A 14,214-nucleotide genomic window follows, 5' to 3' on the forward strand; every position below is an offset into this window, starting at 1 on the left:
TATAATTTGCAAAACACATGAAACTCAAGAAGAAGGAAGACCAAAGTGTGGGCACTATGCCCCTTAGAATTGGGAACAAAACACCCATGGTAGTAGTTACAGAGACAAAGTTTGGAGCTGAGATGAAGGAAGGATGGACCTTCTAAAGACTGCCACACCCGGGATCCATACCATAATCAGCTTCCAAATGCTGACACCATTGCATATGCCAGGAAGATTTTGCTGAAAGGACCCTAATATAGCTGTCTCTTGTGAGGCTATTCCGGTGCCTGGTGAACACAAAAGTGAATGCTCACAGTCAGCTATTTGATGGAACACAGGGCCCCAAATGGAAGAGCTAGAGAAAGGACCCAAGGATGTAAAGGGGTCTGCAACCCTATAGGTAGAACAACAATATTAACTAACCAGTACCCCCGGAGCCTTTGTCTCTAGCTGCATATGTAGCAGAAGATGGCCTAGTAAGCCATCATTGGGAAGACAGGCCACTTGGTCTTGCAAACTTTACATGCCTCAGTACAGGGGAACACCACGGCCAAGAAGTGGGAGTGGGTGGCTAGTGGAGTGTGGGGGGGAGGGTATGGGGGACTTTTGGATAGCATTTGAAATGTAAATGAAGAAAATATCTAATAAAAATTGTTTTAAAAAATGTATCGGCCAAATTGGAAAATCGTTACAAAATGTATCTAGAAGATATCACTTACCAAAGTTAAATCAAGATCACATAAACTATTTAAACAGCCCCACATGCCTGAAAGTAATAGAATAATTAAAAATCTCTCCACGAAAATCAATCAATCAATCAATCAATCAATCAGTCAATAAATGAATAAATGCATCCAATGGCATGATGTTTTTAAGGCAGAATTCTATCTGAATTTCAAAGAAGACCCAATTCCAATATAACTAAAATTCTTACAGAAAATAGAGAAGGAGCACTGCAAAACTTATCGTATGTCTCCACAGTCACCCCATGGTGGTGGTGTCATAGTTCTACCACAATTAGGTCATAGCCATACCTAAACCACACAAAGACTCAACAGAGACAAAGTTCGTAGCTGTGATGAAAGGATGGACCATTTAGAGACTGCTGTATCCAGGGATCCGTCCCATAATCAGCTTCTAAACGCTGACACCATTGCATACACTAGCAAGATTTTGCTGAAAGGACCCAAATATAGCTGTCTCTTGTGAGACGATGCCGGGGCCTAGCAAACACAGGAGTGGATGTTCACAGTCAGCTATTGGATGTATCACAGGGCTCCCAATGGAGAAGCTAGAGAAAGTACCCAAGGAGCTAAAGGGATCTGCAACCCTATTGTTGGAACAACATGATGTACTAACCAGAACCCCGGAGCTCTTGTCTCTAGCTGCATATGTATCGAAAGATGGCCTAGTCGGCCATCACTGGAAAGAGAGGCCCATTGGACTTGCAAACTTTATATGCCCCAATATAGGGGAATGCCAGGGCCAAAAGAATGGGAATGGGTGGGTAGGGAAGTGGGGGGCGCTATGGGGGACTTTTGGGATAGCATTGGAAATGTAATTGAGGAAAATATGTAATAAAAATATTAAAAATCAAAAAAAACAAACAAACAAAAAATAAAATAAAAAAATAAAAGATGGAAGCTACAAAAAAAAAAAAAGAAAGAGAACTTGATACTTATTTCTCTTATGAGCACTGATGCGAAAATACGCAATAAAATACTCACAAACTGAATCTTGGAACAGAACAAGATGCAACAAACCTAAATATATACTTTAACATCAAGTCAGGATGTGGCAATCCACTTGGAGGAAAATGGTTACACAAACAGGCAAAAGAGTCATAGGCAGCCCCCTTCCCACTGTTGGAGTTCAACAAAAACCCTAAGTTTAACAACCACAGCATGAATGCAGAGGGCCCACAGGTGCTCTGTGGTTTTTGCTCTCATACTAATGAACACTTACCACCCTTGATGAACTGATTCTGTGGACTGTGCTCTCCTGGAGTCCTTGACCCCTTTTACACCAACAATCTTTCCTCCACATATCCCAAGCGTTTTCCTTATCTCCCCTTAATACTTGGCTGTAGATCTCTGTATCTGCTCCCATCAGCTGCTATAAGAACCTTCTCTAATGATTTGGCAATTTAGTGATCTATCAGTATAGCCAAATATCATCTTCTGGTGTCCTCTTTAATTTCTTTTTATAAGTACTTAAAATGCTTTATCATACTCAACTTTTATTTGTGGGGGTTCGACTTATGCCAAGAAGTTTCTGTGGTTTCTGGCCATTGTGAAGTGTGTTGTTTCCCTTATTTCTTTCTCAGTGTGTTCGTCATTTGTATATACACGGAATACTATTTTTTTTAATTATGCTTGTATCCCACCATATTGCTAAAGGTGTTTATCAGTTTTAGGACTTCCCTAGTCAAGATTTCATGGTTGCTAAAGTATATTATCAGAATTTTGGGGCTTCCTTGTTCATATAATCATATCACCTGTGAATACTGATGATACTTTGACTTCTTCTCTTTCGTATTTGTATACTCTTGTCCTCCTCAAATTATCTTAGTGCTCTAGCTTAAATTTCAAACACTATTTTGAATTGGTTGGAGGAGAGTGTCCCACCTTGTCTTGTTCATGACTCTAGTGTGATTGCTTTGAGTTTCTCTCCATTTAATTTGATGTCACCTACTGGCTTGTTGCATATTGCCTTTAGTGTGTTTAGATATGTTCATTTTATCTCTACTTTCTCTGAGACTATATCCTGTAGCGTTTGGGGGTTTTCAAAGTCTTTTCCAACAACTAAAGCAATGATCTTGAATGTTTTTTCTTTGTTTGGTTATATGGTGAAACTCATTGACAGATTTTCATGTGTTGAGTCAGCCTTGCATCTCGAGGATAGACCCTACTTAGACATTGTGGTTGGCCTTTTTTATGTTTCCCTGGATAACATTTGCAATTATTTTATTGAGTATTTTGCATGTATATTAATAATCTAAACTGCTCTGTAATTGTCTTTCTTTTTTGACTGTGTGGATATGATATCAAAATTATTGTGGCATCCTAAAATGAATTTGATGATGTCCCTCTGTTCCTAAATTGTGGAATAATTTAAGGAGTATTGGTATTAATTCTTCTTTGAAAATCTGGTATAATTCTTCAAGAAAACCATCTGTTCCTGAATTTTTGCTTCAAATTTATTAGGAGATATAGGTCTATTAAAATTGGTTATCTTATCTTGATTTAACTTTGGTAAGTGGCATCTACCAAGGAATCATCCATTTGCTCTAGATTTTCCAATTTTATGGAGTACAGGTCTTTAACCTATGACCTAAGGATTCTTTGAATTTCCTCTGTGTCTCTTGTTCTGGTCCCTTTTTTGTTTCTGATTTTATTTGCATATTTATTCTTTGTCTTTTTAGATTTGGATCCAGTATTAAATCATGTTGGTCTGATAGGCTATTTTCTTGTATGTGTTTAGCCTTGATTTGTGACAGAGTATGTGTTCAATTGGGATAAAGCTTTGTATAGCATGTTGATTTTCTCAAATAACCAACTCTTCATTTCATGGACTCTTTGTATTATTCTCATTGTTTTTTTTTTTTTCTAGTTCATTTATTTCAGCCTTCTGTATAATTATATCTTTCCTTGGGTGTGCTTACTTCATTTTGCTTTAGAGCTTTCAGGTGTGTTGTTAAACTGCTAGTATAAGACATCTCAAGTCTTTTTTTAATATAACAATTTAGATCTATGAACCCCCCCTCTTAACAGTGCTATTGTGTTCCATAATTTTGTGTATGTAGTATATTCATTTTCATTGTATTCTAGAAAGTACTTAAAATTTTTATCTCTTCCTTGACTTAACATTCATCAGCAGAGAGTAGTCATTCAGGTTCCACGTTTGTAAGCTTTTTGATGTTTCTTTGTTGTTGTTTTTGTTGATGAGGGTGATGGTGGTGTATTGGTGTTGCTGTTGACATTGAAATCCAGTGCTAAGCCATGTTGATTCAATAGGATATAGGGCTTTCTTGCAATTTTCTTCGATCTTTTGAAACTTGCTTTGTGACCTAGTACTTGGTAAATTTAGAGGAAAGCTCTGTGAGGTGCTGAGGACATACATCATTTTGTGATTGGCTGAAATTTTCTGTAGATATCTGTTAGGTACATTTGTTTTATCATTCTGTTTCCTCCAGTATCTCTGTTTAGATTTTGCCTGGATGACCTGTCAGTTGGTGAGAGTGTAGTATTGAAATCTCCAACTAAAAATGCATGTGAGTCAACATGTGATTTAAGTGTTAACAGTGTTTCTTTTAAAAATGTATATGTCCTTTCATTTGGGGCATAGATATTAAAAGTTGAAATATTAACTTGGTGGATTTTTCCTTTATGAGTGTGCATAGATTTGGTTGAATTCAATATTTTAGATATTACAATGTCTATACCAGCTTATTTCTTAGGTGCATTTGCTTGGCAAATCTTCTACAACCCTTTATTTTGAAGTATTGACTATCTTTGAAATTGACATGTGTTTATGCATGTTGCAGAATGATGGATACAGTTTCATATCTACACTATTAGCCTACTTCTGTTTTTCATTCTTTCACATATTTCCTTCTGAATGAATCTTCCACTTTCTCCACTCTTCACAATTCCCCTTACCTCCTCCTATTTGGCCCATACCCATTCTTCCAAAGTTTCCCTTTATAAAAGAGCAGGCATCTCAAGGATATGAACCAAATATGGTATAAAAGCTTACCAAAAGTCTAGGCGTGTAAACACATATCAAGGCCATTAGTGGAGTATAAACTAAACTTCCAATATTGATGGCCTTTCCAAAACAACTGCATGTGCTCAGCCTTGATGATGAGGACTGCTTTATCAACAATGTCTCCATAAAGAGGACATACCAAATTTTGCTTTCTCAGTAGCAACAGTCAATAATAATATGCCTGCCTAGAAATAATAATATATTTTTCTGGTGCAGGGCATGAAAAACATCCCCATCATTTGCCAGGGGTTCATTTGGAATAAAATCAAACATTGCAACCCCAAGTGCTATGTTCTCCATTACATGAAGAGCTTAGTAATTGGGCGTGGTTGCTTAAAAACTAAGTTGCTTAAAAACCTTGATACAGCCCTTCCTGTCAATGCCAGCACCAAGTCACCTAGGGCACAGTGTCAGCAGACATTCCCAGGGTACCCAAAGGACTCTCCTCACTATGTTAGGATCACTAGTGAGTGCAACACAACATCTGTTCCAATCAAATCTCCTGGGACCTGAGACAGGCAGTAGGGAAGCAGAAAACCGGCTTGAACAAGGGACAAGTCCCTTCTTGTTGGTGCCAGCACCAGGTCATCTTGGACACAGAATCAGGGGGCATCCCCACGATCCCTAGAGGAGTGGCCACACTATCTTAGGATCACTGGTGAATGGAACTTAACATCAGTTCCAATCCAATCATGCAGGACCTGAGACAGCAGTAGGCAATCAAAAAACCAGCCTAACCAAGTCCCTTCCAGTCAGCGCCACCACCTGGTCTCAAAGGGCATGGAGTCAGCAGACACCACTATGGTCCCCAGAGGACTCTCCTCTTGATCTTAGGATCACTGGTGAGTGGAACACAACATCTGTTAAATTCTCTTTGCAGGGGACCTGAGACAGCATTAGGGAAGCAGAAAACTGGCTTGATCAGGGGCACAGGTCCCTTCGGGTTGGTGCCATCTCCTGGTCACCAAGGGCACGGAATTGGCGGACATGACCATGGACCCTAGAGAACTCTCCATGTGATTTTAGGATCACTGGTGAGTGGAACACAACATCTGTACCAATCTAAACGGGCGGGACCTGAGACAGCAGTAGGGAAGTAGAAAACTGGCTTGACCAGGGGCACAAGTCCCTTTGGGTTGGTGCCAGCACCTGGTCACCTTGGCTGCAGAATCAGCGGACAACCCCATGGTCCCTAGAGGGCTCTCTATGTGATCTTAGGATCAGTGGTGTGTGGAACACATCCTTATCCAATCCAATCACAGGGAACCTGAGACAGAGGAAGGGAAGTATAAAACATGCTTGACCAGGTGCACAATTCCCTTGGGGTTGGTACCAGCACAGGGTCGCCAATGGCACAGAGTTTGTGGACCACCCCTCAGTCCCTAGAGGACTCTCCAAGCGATCTTAGGATCACTGGTGAGTGGACCACAACATCTGTTCCAATACAGTTGCACAAGACCTGAGACAGCAGTAGGGGAGCAGAAAACTTGCTTGACCAGGGGCACAAGTCTGTTCGAGATGGTGCCAGCACCAGGTCACCTAGTGCGCTGAGTCAGCAGACACCACTGGTCACCTAGAGGAATCTCCAAGCAATCTTAGAGTAACTGGTGAGTGGAATACAACATCTGATCCAATCCAATCACAAGGGACCTGAGACAGCAGTAGGGAAGCAGAAAACTGGCTTGACCAGAGGCACAAGTCCCTTCCACTTGTTGCTGGCACCTGGTCACCTTGGGTGCAGATTCAGCAGACACCCCCAAGGTCCCTAGAGAACTCTTCACCCAATCATAGGATCACTGGTGAGTGGAACACAACATATGATCTAATCCAGTCTTATGGGACCCAAGACAGAAGTAGGGAAACAGAAAACCTGCTTGACCAGGGGCACAAGTCCCTTCGAAATGGTGCCATCATTGGTTCACCTGTGTCATGGAATCGGCGGACCCCCCACCCCACGGGCCGGGCCCTAGAGGACTCTCCAGGCGATCTTGGGATCACTGGTCATTGGAAAACAACATCTGATCCAATCCAATCACAAGGGACCTGAGACAGCAGTAGGGAGGCAGAAAACCAGCGTGAGCAGGGGCACAAGTCCATTCTGGTTGGCATCAACACCGGGTCAACTTTGGGAGGGAGTTGGCGGACACCCCCTGACACCTAGAGGAATATCCAAGCCATCTTAGAATCACTGGTGAGAGGAAAACAACATCTGATCCAATCCAATCGTGCGGCACCTGAGACAGCAGTAGGGAAGCAGAACAGGCTTGACCAGGGGCATAAATCCCTTTGGGTTGGTGCCAGCACCATGTCACCTTGGGTGCTGAATCAGCAGACACGCCCACTTTTCCTAGAGGACTCTCCACATGATCTTAAGATCAATGGTGAGTGGAACACAACATCTGTTCCAATCCAATAGCTTGGGACATGAGACAGCAGAAGGGAAGTAGAAAACCGGCCTGACCAGGGGCTCAAATCTCTTCAGGTAGGCACCAGCACTGGGTCACCATAGGCAAAGAATCAGAGGACACCCCCACTTCCCCAGAGGACTCTGCATGTGATCTTAGGATCACTGACCAGGCAGCTTTAAGATCCTCAATGGTGACACCACTTCCAGGAACTGTAACACACCCAGGATCTTAGGACAACAGGATCCCAGGATAACAGGAGCTGGGTCACACCAATATTTAAGGGTCTCATAGCAAGCTTGACTGCCAAAAACTCTGACACACCCAGAATCTGAGGTTCACAGGAGCCCACAATCAAAGGATCACAGTGAAAGCTGGACTCTGAGGAATCTGGAATCAACTGCGATTATAGGAAGGACAGGCTCCAATCAGATATATTGAGGGCAGCAAGCACTGGAGATAATCAGATGGCAGGAGGCAAGCTTAAGAACAGAAGCAAGATAAACCAAGGTTACTTGGTGTACTGGCTAGTTTTGTGTCAACATGACACAGCTGGAGTTATCACAGAGAAAGTAGCTTCAGTTGAGGAAATGCTACCATGAGATCCAACTGTAAGGCATTTTTCTCAATTAGTGATCAAGGGGGAAGGGCCCCTTGTGGGTGGGACCATCTCTGGGCTGGTAGTCTTGGGTTCTATAAGAGAGCAGGCTGAGTAAGCCAGGGGAAGCAAGCCAGTAAAGAACATCCCTCCATGGCCTCTGCATCAGCTCCTGCTTTCTGACCTGCTTGACTTCCTGTCCTGAATTCCTTTGGTGATGAACAGCAATATAGAAGTGTAAACCAAATAAACCCTTTCCTCCCCAACTTGCTTCTTGGTCATGATGTTTGTGCAGGAATAGAAACCCTGACTAAGACAGAGGCATTCAGAGCTATGAAATTTTCTCTTATTACTGTTTTCATTGTGTACCATATGTTTGGATATGTTGTAGCTTCATTTTCATTAAACTCTAAAAAGTCTTTAATGTCCTTCTTTATTTCTTCCTTGACTGAGTTATCATTGAATAGGTTGTTGTTCACCATCCACGTGTATGTGGTTTTTCTATTATTTATATTATTATTGAAATCCATCCTTAGTCTGTGGTAATATGATAGGATGAATGGGATTATTTCAATAATTTTATATTTGTTGAGGCATGTTGTGCAACTGATTATATGGTCAATTTTGGAGAAGGTCTCATGAGGTGCTGAGAAGAAGGGATATCCTTTTGATTTAGGATACATTGTTCTATAGATAACAACTAAATCCATTTGTTTCATAACTTATGTTAGTTTCACTGTGTCTCCTTTTAGTTTTTTGTTTCCAGGATGTGTCCATTGATGAAAAATGGGGTGTTGAAATCTCTCACTATTATAGTGTGAGGTGCAATGTGTGTTTAGAGGTTTACTAAAGTTTCTTTTATGAATGTGGATGCCCTTGCATTGGAGCATAGATGTTCAGAATTGGGAGTTCATCTTGGTAAATTTAATTTTGAAGAATATGAAGTGTTCCTCAATATAGAAGTGTAAGCCGAATAAACCCTTTCCTCCCCAACTTGCTTCTTGGTCATGATATTTTGTCCAGGAATAGAAACCCTGACTAAGACACTTGGCATCACCAGAACCAAACACTACCACCATAGCAAGTCCTGGATACAAGATCACACCAGCAAAGCAAGACATGAATAATAAGTGAATTCTCATGATGATGATGGAGGACTTTCAGAAGGAAATACAGGAAAATGCAGGTAAACAGCTAGAAGCTTAAAAGAGGAAACACAAAAAATAGAGAATCTCAGGTGTAGAAGTTTCCACAGGGAACATGGACACAACAATCAAAGAAAATGCAAAATGCAAAATGCAAAACAATCCTAACTCAAAATATCCAGGAAATCCAGGACACAATGAGAAGACCAAACCTACAAATAAGAGGAGTAGATGAGAATGATATTTTCAACTTAAAGGGCTAGCAAATTTCTTCAACAAAATTATAGAAAAAAAATTCCAATACCTAAAGAAAGAAATGCCCATTAACATACATGAAGCCTACAGAACTCCAAATAGACTGGACGGAAAAAGAAATTCCTCCTGACACATAATAATCAGAACAACAAATGCGCTAAATAAGGACAGAATATTAAAATCAGTAAGGGAAAAAGGTCAAGTAACATATAAAGGCAGGCCTATTAGAATTACTCCAGACTTCTCACCAGAGACTATGAAAGCTAGAAAATCTGGGACAGATGTTATACAGACACTTAGAGAACACAAATGTCAGCCCAGGCTACTATACCCAGAAAAACTCTCAATTACTATAGATGGAGAAACCAAAGTATTCCATGACAAAACCAAATTCACACAATATCTTCTCAGGAATCCAGCCCTTCAAAGGATAATAACGGGAAAACACCACTACAAGGATGGAAACTATGCCCTAGAAAAAGCAAGAAAGTAATCCTTAAACAAACCAAAAAGAAGACAGCCACAATAACAGACTCCCAACTCTAACAACAAAAACAACATGAAGAAACAATTTCTTCTCCTTACTATCTCTAAATATCAATGGACTCAATTCCCCAATAAAAAGACATAGACTAACAGACTGGCTACACAAAAAAGACCCAACTTCTGCTGCTTAAAGGAAACCCATTTTAGGGAAAAGGACAGAAACTACCTCGGAGTGGAAGGCTATAAAACATTTTCCCAAGCAAACAGTCTGAAGAAGAAAGCTGGAGTAGCTATTCTAATATCAAATAATATTGACTTCCATCCCAAAGATATCAAAAAAGACAAGGTGGGGCACTTCATACTCATCAAAGGTAAAATCTTCCAAAATGAACTCTCAATTCTAAATATCTATGCCCCAAATGCAAGGGCAGCCACATTCATTAAAGAAAATCCAGTAAATCTCAAAGCACACATTGTACCTCACACAGTAATAGTGGGAGACTTCAACACCCCACTGTTATCAATGGACAGATCCTGCAAACAGAAACTAAAGAGAGAAACTAACAGTAGTTATGAAAAAAATGGATTGAACAGATACCTATAGAACATTTTCTCCTAAAACAAAAGGATAGAACTTCTTCTCAGCACCTCATGGTACCTCCTTCAAAATTGACCATATAATTGGTCACAAACCAGGACTCAACAGATACAAAAATATTGAAATTGTCCCATGCATCCTATCAGATCACAATGGACTAAGGCTGTTCTTCAGTAACAACATAAATAATACAAAGCCAGCATTCATGTGGAAACTGAAAAAAACTCTACTCAATGATACCTTGGTCAAGGAAGAAATAAAGAAAGAAATTAAAAACTTTTTAGAGTTTAATGAAAATGAAGCCACAACATATTCAAATTTATGGGACACAATGTAAGCAGTCCTAAGAGAAAAACTCATAACCGTGAGTGCTTCCAAAAAGAAACTAGAGAGAGCATACACTAGCAGCTTGACAGCACACCTAAGAACTCAAGAACAAAAGGAGGGAATTTCACCTAGGAGGAGTAGACTGCAGGAAATAATCAAACTCAGGGGCAAAATCAACCAAGAGGAAACAAAAAGAACTATTCAAAGAATCAACCAAACCAAAAGCTGGTTCTTTGAGAAAATCAACAAGATAGATAAACCCTTAGTCAGACTAACTAGAGGGCACAGGGACAATATCCTAATTAATAAAATCAGAAATGAAAACAACAGAGCTTGAGGAAGTCTAAAACAATATCAGACCCTTCTACAAATGCTATACTCAACAAAACTGGAAATCCTGGATGAAATGTACGAATTTCTAGACAGATACGAGGTACCAAAATTAAATCAGGATTAGATTAATGACCTAAACAGTTCTATATCCCCTAAAGAAATAGAAGCAGTCATTAATAGTCTCCCAACCAATAAATAAATAAATAAATAAAGCCCAGGACCAGATGGGTTTAGTGCAGAGTTCTATCAGACCTTCAAAGAAGATCTAATCCCAGTTCTTCACAAACTATTCCACAAAATAGAAACAGAAGGTACTCTACCCAACTCATTCGATGAAGCCACAATTACTCTGATACCTAAGCCACAAAAAGACCCAACAAAGATAGAAAACTTCAGACCAATATCCCTTATGAATATTGATGCAAAAATCCTCAATAAAGTTCTTGCTAACCGAATCCAAGAACACATCAAAACAATCATCCATCCTGACCAAGTAGGTTTCATCCCAGGGATGCAGGGATGGTTCAATATACGGAAATCCATCAACGTAATCCAGTATATAAACAAACTCAAAGACAAAAAAAAAAAAAAAAACCCACACATGATCATCTCATTAGATGCTGAGAAAGCATTTGACAAAATCCAAAACCCATTCATGATAAAAGTTTTGGAAAGATAAGGAATACAAGGCCCCTACCTAAACATAATAAAAGCAATCTAGAGCAAACCAGTAGCCAACATCAACGTAAATGTAGAGAAGCTGGAAGCAATCCTACTAAAATCAGGGACTAGACAAGGCTTCCCACTTTCTCCCTACCTATTCAATATAGTACTTGAAGTCCTAGCCAGAGCAATTAGACATCCAAAAGATGTCAAGGGGATACATTGGAAAGGAAGAAGTCAAAATATCACTATTTGCATATGATATGATAATATATATATATATGTATATATATATATATATATATATATATATATATATATCCCTCAAAATTCCACCAGAGAACTCCTAAACCTGATAAACAGCTTCAGTGTAGTAGGTGGATATAAAATTAATTCAAACAAATCAATGGACTTTCTCTAGAGAAAGGATAAACGGACTGAGAAAGAAATTAGGGAAACAACACCTTGCACAATAGTCACAAATAATATAAAATACTTTGGTGTGACTCTAACTAAGGAAGTGAAAGATCTGTATGATAAGATCTTCAAATCTCTGAAGACAGAAATCAAAGAATATCTCAGAAGATGGAAAGAACTCTCATGCTCATGGATTGGCAGTATCAATATAGTGAAAATGGCTATGTTGCCAAAAGCAATCTACAGATTCAATGCATTCCCCATCAAAATTCCAACTCAATTCTTCAACAAATTAGAAAGGAGAATTTGCAAATTCATCTGGAATAACAAAAAACCTAGAATAGTGTATTAGTTAGGGTTCTCTAGAGATACAGAACTTATGGATCGTCTCTATATAGTAAAGGAATTTATTGATGATTTACAGTCTGCAGTCCAATTCCCAACAATGGTTCAGTAGTAGCTGTGAATGGAAGTCCAAGGATCTAGCATTTACTCAGTCCCACACTGCAAGCAGGCCAGGGAGCAAGAGCAAGATTCCCTTCTTCTAATGTCCTTATATTGTCTCCTGAAGAAAGTGTAGCCCAGATTAAAGGTGTGTTGTTCCACCTTGAACCTTTAATCTTCTGGAATCCATAGCCACTATGTCTCAAGATCTCCATACCAAGATCCAGCTCAGAAACTTCTATCTCCAAGCCTCCAGATAAGGGTCACTAGTGAGCCTTCCATTTCTGGGTTTGTAGTTCATTCCAAATATAGTCAAGTTGACAACCAGGAATAGCCACTACAGATAGCAAAAGCTCTTCTCAATGATACAAGATCCTTTAGTGGAATCACCATGCCTAAACTCAAGGAGTACTACAAAGCAATTGTGATAAAACTGCATGGTACTTGTACAGCAACTGACAGGCAGATCAATGGAATAGAATTGAAGACTCAGAAATGAACCCACACACCTATGGTCACTTGACCTTTGACAAGGGAGCTACAACCATTCAGTGGGAAAAAAGACAGCATTTCCAACAAATGGTGCTGGCACAACTGGCAGTTATCATGTAGAAGAATGCAAATTGATCCATTCTTATCTCCTTGTACTAAGGTCAAATCTAAGTGGATCAAGGAACTCCACATAAATCCAGAGACACTGAAACTTATAGAGGGGAAAATGGGGAAAAGCCTCGAAGATATGGGCACAGAGGAAAAATTCCTGGATAGAACAGCAGTGGCTTGTGCTGTAAGATCAAGAATTGACAAATGGAACCTCATAAAATTGCAAAGCTTCTGTAAGGCAAAAGATACTGTCAATAAGACAAAAAGGCCACAAGCAGATTGGGAAAGGATCTTTACCAATCCTAAATCAGATAGGGGACTAATATCCAATATATATAAAGAACTCAACAAGATGGATTCCAGAAAACCAAATAACCCCATTAAAAAATGGGGCACAGAGCCCAGTTGAGAATAAAGAATTCTCAACTGAGGAATATCGAATGGCTGAGAAGTACCTGAAAAAATGTTCAGCACCCTTAATCATCAGGGAAATGTAAATCAAAACAACCCCGAGATTCTACCTTCACAACAGTCAGAATGGCTAAGATCAAAAACACAGGTGACAGCAGATGCTGTCGAGGATGTGGAGAAAGAGGAACAATTCTCAATTGTTGGTGTGATTTCAAGCTTGTACAACCACTCTGAAAAACAGTCTGGTGGTTCAGAAAATTGCATATAGCAATAGCGGAGGATCCAGTAATACCTCTCCTGAGCATATATCCAGAAGATGTTCCAACTGGTAATAAGAACACATGCTCCACTATGCTCATAGCAGCCTTATGTATAATAGCCAGAAGCTGGAAAGAACCCAGATGTCCCTCAACAGAGGAATGGATACAGAAAATGTGATACATTTACACTATGGAGTACTACTCAGCTATTTAAACAATGATTTTACAAACAATGGATTTATGAAATTCTTGGACAACTGAATGTATCTGGAGTATATCATCCTTAGTGAGATAACCCAATCAGAAAAGAAGTCATTAGATATGCACTCGCTGATAAGTGGATATTATAGCCCAGAAACATAGAACACCTATGATACAATTTGCAAAACACAAGAAATTCAAGAAGAAGGAAGACCAATGGGTGAATACTTCATACCTTCTTAGAATAGGGAACAAAGTACCCATGAAAGGAATTACAGAGACAAAGTTTGGAGCTAAGATGAAAGGATGGACTATT

The sequence above is a fragment of the Mus caroli genome, unplaced genomic scaffold, assembly GCF_978045245.1.
Source record: "Mus caroli unplaced genomic scaffold, Mus_caroli_1 scaffold_5, whole genome shotgun sequence".
Lineage (NCBI taxonomy): Eukaryota > Metazoa > Chordata > Mammalia > Rodentia > Muridae > Mus > Mus caroli.